Raw genomic sequence first — 18,016 nt, 5'->3', positions numbered from 1 at the left:
GCTTATCTGAACTACCTCGGGTCACGGGGAGCCTGTGCCTATCTCAGGCGTCATCAGGCATCAAGGCAGGATACACCCTGGACGGAGTGCCAACCCATCGCAGGGCACACACACTCTCATTCACTCACGCAATCACACACTATGGAAAATTTTCCAGAGATGCCAATCAACCTACCATGCATGTCTTTGGACCGGGGAAGGAAACCAGAGTACCCGGAGGAAACCCCAGAGGCACGGGGAGAACATGCAAACTCCACACACACAAGGTGGAGGCTGGAATTGAACCCCGATCCCGGATGCGTGAGGTGAACGTGCTAACCACTGAGCCACCGTGCCCCCCTTATTGCAAACAAGGCATATGAAACCAAATCTATTCAAATACTTTTGTTGGTCTCCCACCTTTGGTCTCCCATTCCTTCAGAGGAGACTATAGTTTTTTTTAGCTTCAACCAAAATGATATCACAGTTGGCACATGTACATACCAGCCAGTTTAATAGGAACACCTGTACACCTTATTCATACAATTATTAATTCAGCTGATGAATAAAATCATGCAGATGCAGGTCAGTTAATCTTCACATATGATCAAAAAATATGATCTCAGTGACTTTAATCATAGCATGATTAATGTAATGTAATGTAACCTGTTGATTTCTTGGTATTTTCATACACAACAGTCTCTAGAGATTACACAGAAGGAATAAATGTCCATTGAGTGGTGGTTCTTTGTGCAGAAATGCCCAGAATTGTTCTTAGTTAAGATCAAGGCTATGGTAGCTTAAATAACTACTCTTTACAAACACAATATACAGAAAGGAATCTCAGAACTTACAACATGTCAAACCTTGAGATGGTTGGGCTACATCTGCAGAAGATCACGTTTTGTTCCACTTGTGACAGGAAAGAAAAGGAATATGGGCTAGAATGGGCCCAGACTCACCAAAAATTGACAGTTAAAGATCACCTTTCCTCCAATCTTAATAAGCATATTTTGTGAGTTAAATGTAAACCGAATAGAAATATTTTGGCCGATTTCATCTTTGACCTCTTTTCTTTTGCATTTATACTTAATCTCCGATTATATTTAATCTTGTTTAAATGCGAGTTCAGTCTCATAGAGCAGTTTAGCTCATTCTGAAATTTAGGCAATGTATGCTGCTTAGAATTGTAAGTAGACGGCTGTGACTGTTTTTTACATCTCATGTAATGCACACACGCACACACACTGCTCACTCTGTGTAGTCTGAAGCTAATGGACATGTCCTCTCCAGGCATCTGGTCTGCCTAGCCCGAATCCATGAAGAATAAAACCAGAATGCCTGTCAAAGTCTGCAAATGGAGCCAAACTTATTAGAGCAATGAATACGACAAAATTAGATTCAACTGTATTGTTATTGTCATTTCTGCATGGCCAGCTGACAAACAGCAAAATGTAACCCATGTGTTGTTGCTGAAGATTTACTGTATACTATGCACTGTGTGTTGTAGTTTTGGGTCAAATACTTTTGTTTGAAGGGTTTATTTATGAATAATGTACCTAGAATAATTAAGACTCATTTTATGTAACTCACAAACTGAAGGTTTATTTGAAAAACTGTCTCAGTACATTTGCTGCCTCCATTGAGGCTAATACAACACAGCAGTCTGTAAATTGGTGTGTAATGTCTTGTCTCATTCCTTTCCTGTTCTGTCTTTTAGAAATTATATTATCTTTTATTTTCTATAGCACAAAAGTTTTACATAATAGGTTTTGTTTTGTAGAACATTAAGTACAAAGAGTGCTTCCATTTAACATGGCATGCTTGGAAGCAGATGCTTGCTATTTTGAAAGAAAGGCTTGCAGTGGTAAATTTTTCGCCCAGATTTGACCATTTCACAATTACCATTCATTAATGCATACCCAAAAGAGTAAAGTTTTCCGCATGTGTTAAGGGTTTATAAGCCCTCTGGTGCTTGTCTGTTGTGGGGCATTAAATAATTTTACAAGTATCCCATCACAAATACCTTTCTTGGATTTACTCCACTTTGGAGAGCAAGGTCAGCATGCCGGGGCCTATCCTTTTGATTTTCACTGTCATGTAAGTCATCGTAACAGAAATGGCCTGCTTCTAATTCAAATTACTTGTTTTATTTTGTCTGACATTGTAGCGCACTGACTACATCTGTTTCTGCCTGTTTATGTCCCAGTAACACTACTGTATGCATTTCATTAAGTTCGTATGTCTTTTCCAACTGGTCAAAACAGAGACGATCCAGAATATCAAACCCACATAACCATAGAAGGTGATCTGAAAAAGAAATAAAGAATTTAAAGTTTGATTTAGAGTGGTGCTTATATCATTTGATATGTTTCAAAGCATTTTAAACTACTATATGTCTTTCATAGCTGCCTTTCTAGTCCTGAAATAAAGCCAATAAGTATTCTTATGTAGCAATGCCCAAATGCACCACTACATGAAACAAAGGCCACATTGGAAAAGAGACAAATGTTAGAAACTGAGTCCAAGATCTACTTCCACAGAATCAATATAATGAAGTATGTTGATTGTGAATGCTGTTTGCAATCAAAAGGCAGTGATCTCATTATCTTGATTCTCCAAGAATTGAATATGCGCAACATTATTTTCTGTAGTTTCAAGCTTTGTCTTTTGAAGTTTGTTGAATCCTTGACTTTTTTCTGGCCAGTACGTGTTAATTAAATTTCTCTAGCAGCACAGTCCAAACAGTAGTTCTGGCTGCAAGGAATGCAATCTAATATAATTTCTATACAAACAACTTATACAAGGATAAAAGATAATGTGTTACTATTGCTATAGTGAAGGTTTCTTGAGGAGACGTTTACTGAGAATCTTTGAAAGGATTCTCCAGTGACAGAGATAGAGCCGTTCGTGAAATGACAGCTGTTCGTGAAGTTTTCAGTATGAAGGGTCTGTGGTATCTTGACAACAATAAAAGGTGCATCATTTGTCTTATTAGTTTTCTTTAAAAAAAATAAAAATAAAATAAATAAATAAAAGAACCCATTGAGAAATTGACCGCATAGCTACTATATTGCCAGTGATTTGTTTTTTGAAATTCACCACAATTAAATGAATAAAAGGTGTTTAAAATGCAGTCAAACTGTCTCTAAATCTTGAGTTGGGCCACAAGACATCACACCATCACTGATTATTTTCATGTAACAAGATAGATTGTAGGATGAATTTGTGAACCGGCAGTATGCAGGGAAAATGGCTTCTTGGCTTGTTGAAGAAGTGCGAGCAATCCTACGCCTCATACAATGCATGCTACGAATGCCTGATTAAGGACATTAAAGCAAATATATAAGCTGATTTTAAAGTACTGAAGGTGAAAGTCTTATTTGCATGAAGAAGAATTGATCTGTCTCAGAGTTCATTAAATTCCAGTTTTAGCTTGGGCCCTTAATTAATTAAGCCGTGTTTTAGTCAATCAATGATTACCAGCCATTTACTCTACTGTATTTCCCATTTTCATGACATAAATTCTTGACAAGTCATAAATTTGAATCTTCTGACCTCCATTATTGGCAGAACATATTAACTACTTTGCCACCTTAAACTGAGTGCTGTCCAGCAGGAAATTGAAACGGCCCATTTTAGCACAGCTTTATCCAATGCCATAAGCACTTTATTATCTTCACTAATACTATCCTGATGTGCATTAACTCACTGCTAAACCAGGTTTGTAGCATATGGAACTGGCCACAGAGCTGAAGTCAACCATGGACTGAAAATCCAGGTTTTTCTTGCAGGTTGCTGCCAACACCAACAAAACAGCAGATCATCCCAAAAGCCCTGCATCTTCCACTGATTTGGGAATAATTAAGATCAGATTGATTCTGGAGCTCTCAGCAGCGACTGCTTGCATTACTCTGAAGGATAACGTGTGCTATCTGAGCCATCCTGCAATGGGTTTGGATAATACACAGCTTGTGGTGAGTCGTGAAAGAAGAATGGATTTTGAACATCACCCAGTTCTTACATAAGGGCTAGTGCGGGAAGCGTATGTTTTTCTATTGCTGTCAGATGAAGAGAGAATCTGTGCTATTTCATAGGACCCACATGTATCCAGGATTCTTGAATGTATTTGTACTTACACTCAACAATTACTTAGTTGGAATTGCCTATTCATTACCAAATGGGGATTTGAGACAGGTCTCTGTGTAATACATAAAGTTAATATAGGCTGCATTCTTTCCACATGGACCGTTAATATTCACCATGACTGCTACCATCAGGCTCTTCTCTCAAGTAAAACCTTTTATGGAAGTGAGTGGTCGTCTTAAGGGCTCTGCTGGGAGATTTAGAGTGTTTTTGACCTGCAGGCTGATGCTGATCTCTTTATCGTATGGAGCTGGTGACAGTCAGAGAAAGAATGTAATGGCCATTCCTGACATTCTTAGAGAATAGTTGACAAAACATACTATGAAAGAAAAAATGACCTTGAATTTAACAGAGTGAAACAAAGTAAAGTAAAACATCATGATAAAAAAAATTCAGAAACATTCATATCAAGTGGTCTTTCTTTGAATCTTTCGTTGTATGTTTGGCAAAAATTAGAGCCTCCAAGTCATTCCTTATATTTGGCTTAACTCAGATTAAGAAAGAACTTGATCGGCATGAGCATCCTAACCCAACTCTAACTTTTCTAACCTTGACCTTAGACTTGTCTTCTTGGTGTTGAGTGTATTTTAAAATGAGCCATAAGAATGAACTTGCAAGAGATGCCTGAGAAGAAAGTAGTCAAACAAAAATAGAAATGTCTGGTCTTTATTCTTTTGTTAATAAAAAAAAACAAGTGCTGTGTGGATCCCAATCTAATACCTAAGCATTACAAATTGTAATTTCTGTAATAACTTTATTACCTCAAGTTACCCCAACTATGCAACAACGTCTACCCTTGTATATGTAATTGTGCACAAAACCAGCATGAACAAAGATAGTTACAATAGAAAACTTACATTAGAAAGCTGAGCATAAGAGCTGTTGCGGCTAATTTTACACAATCAATTTAAAGTTAACTGGGGAGTGAAAGCTGTTCATATTTAAAATGAGGCATCCCTTGAGCTTATGTTTATGATGCCCAATTGAATTTAAAACTGGAAAAAAAAGTGTTGAGTTTAGTTTTACTTTAGTTGAACTTTTTAGTTAAATCAATTTCCTTCTTACAGTCATTTTACAACATTTAAACACACATATGCATGCAGGGTTTTACATATATACTGTAAACACACCATATTTTGGCCACAAAGACAAGCTGTAATTGGTAGAGTAAATAATAACATGCTTTATATAATTTCCTTTCTTGATGCCATTGCCATGACCCTCCATCTGGTCCTAACCCACCTGGACAATAAAGACACTTACGTACGAATGCTGTTCATAGACTTAAGTTCAGTATTCAACACAATCATCCCTCAGCACCTGATCGAGAAGTTGAGCCTGCTGGACCTGAACACCTCCCTCTGCAACTGGATCCTACTTCCTGACTGGGAGACTTCAGTCAGTCCGGAACGGGAACAACAGCTCCAGCACCACCACTCTGAGCACTGGGGCCCTGCAGGGATGCATGCTCAGTCCACTGCTGTTCACTCTGCTGACTCACGACTGTAGCAATGCACAGCTCGAATCATATAATTAAATTCGCAGATGACACGACTGTGGTGGGTCTCATCAGAACGATGAGTCGGCATACAGAGAGGAAGTGCAACAGCTAACTGCCTGGTGTAGAGCCAACAACCTGTCTCTGAATGTTGATAAAACTAAAGAGATATTTGTTGACTTCAGAAGAACACAGAGCGACCACTCTCCGGTGCACGTCGATGGATCATCTGAAGAGATCATCAAGAGCACCAAATTTCTTGGTGTTCATCTGGTGGAGAATTTCACCTGGTCACTCAACACCAGCTCCATCACCAAAAAAACCAGAAGCATCTCTACATCCTGTGAAGGATGATGAAAGCCAATCTCCCTCCCCACATCCTGACCATGTTCTACAGAGGGACCATTGAGAACATCCTGAGCAGCTGCATCATTGCCTGGTTTGGGAACTGCACCATCTCGGATCGCAAGACCCTGCAGGGTATAGTGAGGACAGCTAAAAAGATAACTGGAGTCTCTCTCCCCTCTTTTTAAAAAAAACATTTACACAACAAGCTCCAACCGCAAAGCCAACAGCATTGTGAATGACCCCACACAGCCCTCACACACTCTTCACCCTCCTGCCATCTGGGAAAAGGTTCCAGTAGCATTCTAGCTCTCACAAGCAGACTTCCCTCCAGCAATCAGGCTTCTCATCACCCAGAACTATATATGCTCATCATATATGGTATGCCCTTTTAAATGGCACTGAAAGTTTCATTTTACATTTTAAATAGATTTAAATTAATGCAATATAAATTGTTTCAATATATATTGACACATATATTTGCACATTTTACTGGTTAATAAGTTGTTTATGAGTATGAGTACGAGTATGAGTATGGGGTATTTCTTACAATGTCTGATATTCTAGTAAGAAGCTTTTATTTATTGCATATACAATGCAACACAGTGAAATACTTTGCTTTGCATACCTCAGCTTGTTAGGAGGTTACCACAGAGAGTAAACCAAGGCATGATACCCCAGGACCAGAGGAGCAGAGAGGGTCAAGGGCCTTGCTCAAAGGCCCAACAGTGGCAACTTGGTGCTGTTGGGACTTGAAAACCTAACTTACTGATCAGTAACCCAGAGCTTCACTGTAAGAACTAGACATAAATTATATAACAAATATAATAAAATTCAAGATGCAATGTGCAGTTTGCTCGAGCAAACCATAATGTCTGTGCTGCAGAAGGAATGTTCTGATTCTGACATTTGGAAGCATTAATTTTGTAACAATTTTATGGTAACACAATTTTAATGAAGATTTAAAACATAACCATATTTTATTTATTTATATAAACAATTGATACCATGATACCATGAATCATTTATACCATAATATCACAATCAATAATTTATCATGTTTATGTGATTTATCAGGGGGCATGGTGGCTTAGTGGTTAGCACGTTCGCCTCACACCTCCAGGGTCGGGGTTCGATTCCCGCCTCCACCTTGTGTGTGTGGAGTTTGCATGTTCTCCCCGTGCCTCGGGGGTTTCCTCCGGGTACTCCGGTTTCCTCCCCCGGTCCAAAGACATGCATGGTAGGTTGATTGGCATCTCTGGAAAATTGTCCGTAGTGTGTGATTGCATGAGTGAATGAGAGTGTGTGTGTGTGCCCTGCGATGGGTTGGCACTCCGTCCAGGGTGTATCCTGCCCTGATGCCCGATGACGCCTGAGATAGGCACAGGTCCCTGTGACCCGAGGTAGTTCGGATAAGCGGTAGAAAATGAATGAATGAATGAATGAATATGATTTATCAGTGTTAATTAATTTTCTATAACAGAAGCTCTAACAATAAATCTGAAATTCAATCCACAGGTTTACATTAATGCAGTCATATGCCCCTTCTCTAAAAAGATAATCCATATTGAATTATGTGGTGGATGCTCACATAAACTAAGCCATATAATAAACAAATAAAATTGATCAATTGTTGATATTGTGCTTAATCATTAATCTTTGATATCACCATGCTTTCTTTAAGGACGTAATTATTTCACATTTACTGAAGGAGTATCTAGTGTCTATCTACAGTGGTGTTAAAACGTGTTGGAACTGCAATCTAGCATTTGTGATAAGTTGCAATGAGTGTGTTAATAGCGCCGTGGAGGAATTTTGGTCTACTCATCTTCGCACAATTGTTGTAATTCAGCCACATTGGAGGGTTTTCAAGCATGAACCACCTTTTTAAGGTCGTGCCACAGCATCTCAATACGATTTAGGTCAGGCCTTTGACTAGGCCACTCAAGTCTTCATTTTGTTTTTCTTCAGCCATTCAGAGGTGGACTTGCTGGTGTGTTTTGGATCATTGTACTGCTGCAGAACCCAAGTTCACTTCAGCTTGATGTCACAAACAGATGGCCGCACATTTTCCTTCTGGAATTTTTGGTATAGAGCAGAATTCATGGTTCCATTTATCACAGTCTTCCAGGTCCTGAAGCAGCAAAACAGCCCCAGACCATCACACTACCACCACCATATTTTACTGTTGGTATGATGTTCTGTTTCTAAAATGCGGTGTTACTTTTACGTCAGATGTAATGGGACACACACCTTCCAAAAAGTTAAACTTTTGCCTTTTTGTCCACAGAGTATTTTCCCAAAAGTCTTGGGGATCATCAAGATGTTTTCTGGCAAATCTGAGGCGAGCCTTTATGTTCTTTTTGCTCAGCAGCGTTTTTCATCTTGAAACTCTGCCATGCAGGCCATTTTTGCCCGGTCTCTTTCTTATGGTGGAGTCATGAACACTGACCTTGACTGAGGCAAGTGGGGCCTGCAGTTCTTTGGATGCTGTTGTGTTGTCATCTTGGAGGAGTCCTCGCTGCGCTCTTGGGGTAATTTTGGTCGGCCGGCCACTCCTGGGAAGGTTCACCACTGTTTCGTGTTTTTGTGGATAATGGCTCACTGTGGTTCGCTGGAGTCCCAAAGCTTTAGAAATGGCTTTATAACCTTTTCCAGACTGATAGAAAATAATTGAGATCTTTCTCATTTGTTCCTGAATTTCTCTGGATCTCGGCATGATGTGTAGCTTTTGAGGATCTTTTGGTCTACTACACTTTGTCAGTCAGGTCTTATTTAACTCATTTCTTGATTGCGAATAGGTGTAGCAGTATTCAGGCCTTGGCGTGGCTAGAGAAATTGAACTAAGGTGTGATAAACCACAGTTATGTTTTAGGTTTGGATTTTTGTTTTCCCTTAACAATAAAAACCTTCATTAAAAACTGCATGTTGTGTTATCTTTGACTAATATTTAAATTTATTTGATGATCTGAAACATCAAACAATCAGGAACACGTTTTCACACCACTGTATGTATAGCAGTGAGTATTCTACTCGTCTTTGGGACAGAAGACTTCTGGTTTCGTAATAATATGAGAAGCTAAAAAAAGAGGCTGTTGTGTGTGTTGTGAGGTATTGTACATGATAACAGGAACTAACCTGTCTTCTAGAAGTTCCACAACACAAAACATAAAAAGTACAGTGTGCTTTCTTCATTTAATTTAAAACATACAAAACAATAATTTCCAAAGTGCTGTTATATGAGAAGCACATAGGGATGTCGTGTCATTAGAAAATAATCAACTATGAAATAGTAACAGTTACTTGGCTTTGATTCTGGAGCATCACACCACCTTGTTGATAATTTATCTATAACCGCGTTCCCCGCCATATTTTATTCATCCTGTCAACATCTTTTGGACAGTAAGTAAAATATCTGACATTAGACAGTACACGTTTCCTCTTTCCTGAGATTGCAGTATAACGGAGCCCCAAGGCCTAATCATGAAGAAGGCTTAAGGAGTGACTGGGAAAATATTGTATATTTAGCCTAAATGAATGATTTGAGTCTGATACCTTCTCTTTGACCACTAACTTCAATGCAGTCTACCCAAAGAACTCCTCTGAAGTTGATGTCTGAATACTCTGCAACACTCCTCCCAGCATGCTTAAACTGCTTGCTGGATGTTGTTTGGATTTTCAAAGTTGTTCTTGGATTTGGACAGATACAGTACAGCTCAGGATCAGTCCAGGTATGACTAAAATATTTAGCAAAAATGAAGAAACCGATATTCCTCTACCAATATCAAAGGTCCTAATGGCATTTTTTCAGATCTACTTAAGAGGGATTTGAGTAGTATTATAGGCTTTAAGTACATAAAAAATAAAAAACAAAACAAAACAAAAAAAAACCTTGCATAATGGCCAAAAAGTTTTTACACTGAGTCATATGTGGTGGTGTCAGTGTCGCTTCTTGTCTAATTCAAGCAGGACTTCTAATGGAAATAGCTGAGTGGTTATATTATTTCATTTATTTTGTTTATTTATTCTATTTTATTTGGGAAAAAGTTTCATATTGCTAATCACTACATGTTGAAACAACAGCCTAGCTATGGGACTGGTATAAATGTCAGAGTAATTTCTAATATTTACATTTTTTTCATTTGCCAAACCTTTTTCCTAAATTGGGTCAGAATCCAATCAAATTATATAAAGCAGTTAAGGGCCTTGCTCATGTCAGTTCAAGTTACTAAATGTCAGTGAAATGTCATAGATTGACTCTTTGAGAATATATTCTGTTTATTTTCTGATTCTGTTTTTTTTGTATTCATTTTGTGAAAGAGGAAAGTAAGGACCAGTCATTTTTTGTTTCTGATATAATTGTGGATTCATAAGTTATTATTATTATTATTATTATTATTATTATTATTATTATTATTATTATTATTATTATTATTATTATTATATATATATAAACATGTCACTATTATAACTTTATCCACAGTATTGCCAGCTCCACAATCCCTGACAAGATCCTGAGCTTAGTTTTCTATCTGTGTGGAGTTGTGCATCTTCTCCATGTGGGTTTCCTCAGGGTTTACCAGTTTAAGTTCATTGGCTGTCATAATTTTTTCTTTAAGTGTGGATGAATGTGTGAATGTGCCAGCACGGTACCTCGTAATCAGGCTTGTCATGCATATTGCCCAAACCCTCATAACCTGTATAATTAAAAGGATAACTAATTTAAAACTCATTCTAATGACATTTCCTAAGTCCACTTCTTTCCTTTTTTCTTTTTATCGGACTGACAGAGAAATTATCCAATCAAATTTGCATGAAGGAACCTGACTAAACATCAGAGACTCCCTAGACATAATGACATGTCTTCATTTAACCAGAAAAGCATGTAAGATGTTTTACAATGAAAACACTTCAGATAGAAACCATTTTACAAAATAGGAAATATTTGTTGGATTCAGATGATCCAGAGGTAGAGTTTTTTTTTATCAAGCATATTTTGATTAAAGAAACTTGTACTTATACTGCCTGCCAGTTAACTAATAAAACCTCCAATGCTCCTCATCAGACACCTTCTTTGGTTGTCTAACTGGAACCCAGATCCTCCATGCCCCTTTCCTCCCAGCCGTAAAGGCGAGGCTACCTGCGATGGACTCATAGAAAGATTTCCATGAATAGGTTCCTGAGCTACCTCAACCCTCTCCGGTATAAGGCGGTTAAGAAGAATCAATGAATCATTGAATGAATGAATGTAATAAAATTCTAGAATTCTATTGAATTCTAGTAAATTATTAGCTTGTACTGTTTCTGTTTGCCCAACAGAGGGCAATAGAAGGTTATATTTATTTTCCCTCAAATCCAGTGCATACTATTTCCTGTCTTGGTCTTACTAGATAAACAGCCTTAAGATGGTGCTGTGAGATTAAGAAGATTTTCTGGACATCTTATTGAGTTTAAAGAATGACTAACTGATGCCCTTAAAACAAAGACTTGAAGGGATGAAAAAAATCCCATCTCAAAATATTAATGTTTGACAGCAATCTACTGGCATTTGACCGTGAACCTTTTGACCGTAACCTTTGTTGAGTGTAAAAAGAATGACAGCACAGCTGGAATTAGGGAACTAAATTTCATCTGGATTTCTGTGAAGCTGATTAGTTACAATAAAATAAAACAACATGTAAATTTAATTAAATGAACTGCTTTCAAGCTAAATTATATTCATCTTAAACACAGAGTAATGCTTTGATGTGTGTTGATACTGACCTGAATGCGATGTGATAAAATAACCCGAAACATGATGTCACATAGCATACAGAACTATGTAAACAGCAATGAGATAGGGAAGAATGGTACTGTTCCCCACCTCCCTTTTGTGCTTAGATTTAGACCTTTAACACACCTTAGAAATTTGATAGATTTGGCTCCTCAGTGTCTACCCTGATTAAAACAAAAGTTTTTTTTCTCATAGCAGCTGCCAGTATCAGCCTGATTAAGGCCAGGCAGACTCAAGAGAACAGTTCCTGTCAGTAGACATTTGCTAACCATATTGGATGTTCTGTAAAGATAACCAAGGACCAGAATGCAGAATTGCGTATTTATTAAGTTTAGCAATGCAATATTGCCTGATGTTAGACTCTGCAAATTAAACAAGTTAGATGTTTGTGTAGTTGGTGGAATGTTGGCTAGTTACAGTCATGGGACTCAGTCTTGGTGATATCATTTACATGCTTGCATTAAAAAAAAATTATACTGTTTATGAACAGTTGCCAGCGTACTCTGAAACACACTTATTTTCTCATAGCACACTAATTTTCAGTTTATGAAATTTAATTATTTTCTCACAGTGCCCTCCATCTACCCATTTGGCTGACACAAAAAAAAACAATTATAGAGGCCTAAGTTGTTCACTGAAGTCTCTCTCTCTCTCTCTCTCTCTCTCTCTCTCTCTCTCTCTCTCTCTCTCTCTCTCTCTCTCTCTTTATGTGTAGGTCTGTGTGTGTATTTTGCTAGCAGAGATTGGGTTCCCACAAAATTATTATAAAGGATAGTCTGTCAAACATTCCAAATATATTACGCAATAAATTTGATAAGATACATATACCCATGTCATGCATTGTTTTAAGTTTATTCACACAGTTCTTTTCCAGTATGTTAACCAATACTGTTTTGTGTTATGACGTTTAGTCACATGGTATTCACAAAAAAAAAAGTTAGACCAAGGACGATCTGTTAGTCTGGTACAGAGTTGTTTACTGGGCATGTATTTGTGTGTTTAAGTCATGGATTCACTGACTAATCAAATCATTTACACAAATGACTAATCAAATTATTTACACATACAGTATTCACTAGTTCTCTCTGATAAATGTATGAAGAAACAGATGCACTGTTCATTATTTTCTCTCTGTTGTGTAGGCCACATGTCAATTGATAACACTAAGTGCTACACGTGCAATTCTGCTTTTGCTTCTCATGCAAGGTTTGATCTTTGTGGCCAAGGATATTCAGTCTCAAATGGCATGAGCCTCAGCTGATGGTAATACACTGACTGATTTTTGTATATGGATAGAGAATTAGACAAAAGACAAGCCTGGACTTGTACAAATGAAGGTCAAGGGTCAGGGCTTTGTAAGTCTGAAACATATTTCTCATTGAGCCATGTGTGGAGGTGTATAGCTGTGTGGTTTACCATGTCTTGAAGCTGTCCTGCTGCTTTTTAATAAAACTAGCTGAAGCACATTTTGTCGGATGTGTACCCAGCAAACTCTTGGCAGAATACAGGAGCAGGATCGTTTGTTGTGTGTAATGCAGTGCCTCCTTAAAGCCACAAGTTCAATTCTTAACTTTTTTTAACATGGGTTACCTCTGGGTTTTCTGCTTTTCTAATGCCCCCCAAAAACATGCTGGTGTGTTCAATTGCCTCAAAACGATAGTGGGAATTTATGTGTGACATCTTATCCTGGCTGTATTCTAGGCTCACACATGTCAAATCTACCAAAATATTGTTTACATGATTACATGAACTTGATTTAACGGTGAGAAAAATTACTCTAAATTCCCATTGGTATATAGATAGTCAGGCAACCTAAGGACCGAGAGTCACTGTTAGAAAGAATAGAAAGAAATTCGAGTTACCACTTTTTTCTTTTCTTTTTTTTTAAAGCTCTTTAAACAGTGGAAGCAATAGCAAGTCTGGTACTGTACAAAGAGCTGGTGTTGCCTATATATAAACATACAAATAAGATTTAAACTGCATCTCTCTATAACATTGTCAGTGTTCAAAGAACACATATGTTTGCGGTTATCCACTCCCTCCTTATCTTTAATCAAAACGCAATGTTTCATTTCCATCTCTGACTGGTGCCAAGATTCTGTTAGAGAGATGAACTCAAGAGCACTACAGATAGTGACCAAGGGGCCACAGCTCCTTTTCTTTCAGTCCTGTAAAATAGAACTTTCACCTTACATGTAAATCTTACTCTAGGGGAAAAAACATCCCACGTTTGTTTAGGGTGGACTCATCTTATTATTTAATCATTTGAAGTTGTAAAGAATGCTATCACATGTTGCAGTATTCAAAGCTACATTGCCCTGGTTTCTGAAAGCTGAAACCCACCATGAGAGGGTTAAGCAGATCCAGAACAAGGGTTATGACCATGCAATTGAAGTCAGTCAAGATGTGCACTACAGGAAAAAAGGCTAAAGGTGAGATTTCACGAGGGTTTGAAGTGATGACCAAGTCAGTTTTAGTAAGAATTACAATTCTCCAGCACTGCTGTGTTAGATTTGTAAAAAGAAATTCGCCACCCAGAATGCAGTTTTTATAAGGCAGCAATTACCACTCTATGTGATAAAGCATTCCATATGTTCCATCATGTCTGTACAGCTATTAAAAAAAGGATATCACAGTAGCATGTGGGTGTGAATGTGTGGTCCTGATAAGCTTGCATTTGTGCTATGGCTGCAGACTTAGGACCTGGTTTGGAGGAGAATGATCTGAGGTGAATCTGTTTTTTGGAAGTTTTTATGTTCACATTTTCTAATGCCTCCAGTTTGCATACTGTAATAGTACCTCCGGATAGCTAATACTTCGATATCATGATATACAATGAGTATGGCTACCGAATGGGACCATGCACTCATGATGATACATTTTATACCACGTTCTCTACCACATACCACAAGAACAACTTGCATAATTTAATCAGAACAATAAGATGTTTTATTAAAAGAAACTGCTGTTGTTTAGCAATAAAAATGTATATATGGTGCACTGGTGAGGTTTTCTCTAAGGAGATGATAAACTTTTAAAGTCTTCAGTCTGTATCAGAGCTGTATTGTAAAGTGGTTCACCATTAATGGTTTTCCACCAGTGTGAAAGTCTGGGGTAAGTCTGGGTAAAGTATGGGGTAACTACAGCGGATTAAAGTAATAAAAGCAGAAAATGAGCTATTTGGCAAAATGCTGTTGTACTGTATAAGAACCATAAAGCAATTTGTGACATGCTGTTAAAGGAAAATCTAAACTTAGGAGTGCATCACACCACGCTGTTGTTGATTATTTTCCTTAAATAATAGCATGCTCCATTGCATTTTATTGCTAACATAAGATATGTACAAAAGGTTCAGATTTGGTTTGAGTCTGTAGTTGGACTTCTTTGAGTTGAGCTTACTAGAGCCTTCTCAGTGTATTAGGATTGTTGGATATCTTCATACTTACTACTACTAATAAAAACAAAATGTTTTGACAGGCATCATGTGGGAAAGTCATGAACCTGATATTTGTTTCTACATTGTATGTTTGAAGAAACTGCTGTTTGTCTTGAGCAGGAAGAAGATGGTTTCTGGCACTGATTTCTTGCACACCGTCCCCCAAGGCTTGTTTAGCTTCAGAGACTCTAAATGTCTTTCTAGTTTATCCCATATGTGTGTTTAAGTGACTCTAATGTCATGCTTTCTGCACTCTCACTCTGTCATATCATTCCACACATAGACATACGCAGTCTGTGACCTTTCATTTTTAACCTTTGAACCTCATATAACCCTGAGGAAGAGCAGGTGGGGCAGAGCCAATAAATAAATGCTTTTACAACAGGATGTTCCAGCAGATACATGCTCTCGTCTGACGGGAACACTTAGCACAATTAACTCATGACTAATCTCAAACAGACAAAGTTCTGCTTCTTTCTGCCTGAAGTGATTGAGTGTTTATGTAAATTGCCTTTACACATCTGAGTGCTGTGCTGTTAGCATTTTAGGGCAAATGAACAAACTACATTTTTAAATGAGACTAATTCCTTTGCCCTGAAACGCACATTCTTCAGCCAGACACATTCCTTTTTAATAAGGGTCAGACCTGACTACTCATAGAGCAAAAAGTGGGACAACACGGCTCACTTCTTTGCCTTTCCGAGAATCTGGCTCCATGAACATGTTCTTGACTTAAACTGGAGCCTGTCCAGATGTAGTACATATCTGTGCTTGCAGTCAGCTATGAGATTACACAAGACACATCCATCAAATGTTCTCTCTAAGTCCAAACACCCACGATTGAGTAGAGAGAGAGAGAGAGAGAGAGAGACAGAAAGAGACTTAATTGAGTAAAGGCATTTTGAACTAGACATCCTGCAAAACATGTTGCACCTAGTATATAAGCAAGAAGAACTAGGACACACACATGCACATCTACAACTAGAAAGACACACAAGACTTTAATAACATAAACCATATGCAGCTGAAGCTAAGTAAGTTTCATCATCCCAGCTTTCGATTTACTTTGATCTGTGAGTTTTCCTTACTAAAGTGTATGTGTAGGTTTAATTAATTTCCTGATCAGCCTCAGTTTGTGTTTTGGCTCCTGTATTTAGCAAACATATAGTCATTAATCTGATATTGCTTATTAACAAGGATGAATGGAGCTAAAGCTGCATGTCAGGATTGCATCTGTGTTTGGGCCTCTCTGCATTGGGACCGATTCGGCTAACGTCTCTTTGCGTGATGACCATCGGATCGGAGTATTCATGAGCAAATCTGGACAGTATGCAATTCTGCACACGTGTTGGAATTCCCCTTTAGATAGATGTGGAAACATCTACCCGCTTACTGCCCAGCTGCAAAGTTCACATTGTCTCTGAGTTGCTCATATGATTTGCATGTGTGTGTGTGTGTGTGTGTGTGTGTGTGTGTGTGTGTGTGTGTGTGTGTGTGTGTGTGTGTGTGTGAGTGAGAGAGTGAGTGAGTGAGTGACTGAGTGCTAGAGAGTGTGAGTGTTGAACACAGCTGCGGTCTAACATTTATGTGCTCTCTTGGGAACGAATGAGCAGCCAGATCGCACTGAAGCAGTTATATATTTTTGTGCCTGTGAATGTGCATATGTGTGTATGCTTGTGTGTGTGTTTATGCTTGTGAATGCATGAATGTGTTTGTGTCTGTGAGACCTGCAGCTGTGCTTTCACTGGGAGTCTCTAGTGAGCTGTTCGGGTCAGATACTCAGAGGTTGTATTACTTGACAGTTAAGCATCACTGAGTATGTATATTGTATGTATCGATGGTTGAGTTTAAGTGGAAGTAAATAGACTTTAGTGAATTCCAGGTCAATTTTAAAGTACATGTGTGCTTGCTTGAGGGTTTCCCTGCTTCCATAGTGCTTTGGTTCAATACAGTGCCGTTTAGTTCAATAAGAATGTTATGTTTGCTTTATATATATATATATATATATATATATATATATATATATATATATATATATATATATATATATACTGTGTGTATATATATACTATACTGGATATACTGTGTGCTGTTGTTTAGATTGAGATTTTTTAGCTTGAAAGGTTTGTTTTTCCAATCTGTCTCCATTTGTGATCTATGCAGCTGTAGTCTGACTCCTTGAACAGTCAGCCTTGGCTATGTTACACAGGGTTAGATATGTGGATCCATTATGTGGATTATGGATCCACATGTCTATAAACAAACAAGTAATAAACTATTATTTAAAAGTCCTCAATGTATATGTTAATATCTGTTGAAATACCAATTTCCATTTTCGAGTGACCAATGATTTTTAAAAAATAATTGAAAATATAAGCCGATTTTGCATTGATTTACTCACCTTTCTAGATTTCTACTTGCACAGTTGTGCCATAGCATCACCTCCCATTTCTGACCACTTACTAGTCAAAAATAGGGATATTTACCGCATTTACGCATAAGGAACAGCATCAAGCGCTAATAGAGGCCCATTGCAAAAAAAAATTCACACTGCTTAATTCTCTCTAACAAAACAAAAGAAAACCTTCAATAAGTTAAAATACTTCTTTTTAAAATGCATCCTTGCATGTAAAAACATTAATAAGTAAGGTTTCTATTTTAAGTGGTCTTTAAAGAACGATTAATTCTTTGTATACTTATGTTGTGTTCTGCGAAATAAATTAGAAACAAATTAGAATGTTTATATCTTCAAAAATGTGAAAACCTTATACAGCTTAAAGAAGTAATACTATGTCATGAATGTAAAGTACAGCTATAAATGCCAGTGTACATTCTCTGT

Source organism: Tachysurus vachellii, chromosome 26, assembly GCF_030014155.1.
Source record: "Tachysurus vachellii isolate PV-2020 chromosome 26, HZAU_Pvac_v1, whole genome shotgun sequence".
In the NCBI taxonomy this organism is placed as follows: domain Eukaryota; kingdom Metazoa; phylum Chordata; class Actinopteri; order Siluriformes; family Bagridae; genus Tachysurus; species Tachysurus vachellii.
Note: the sequence above shows the minus strand (reverse complement) of the source record.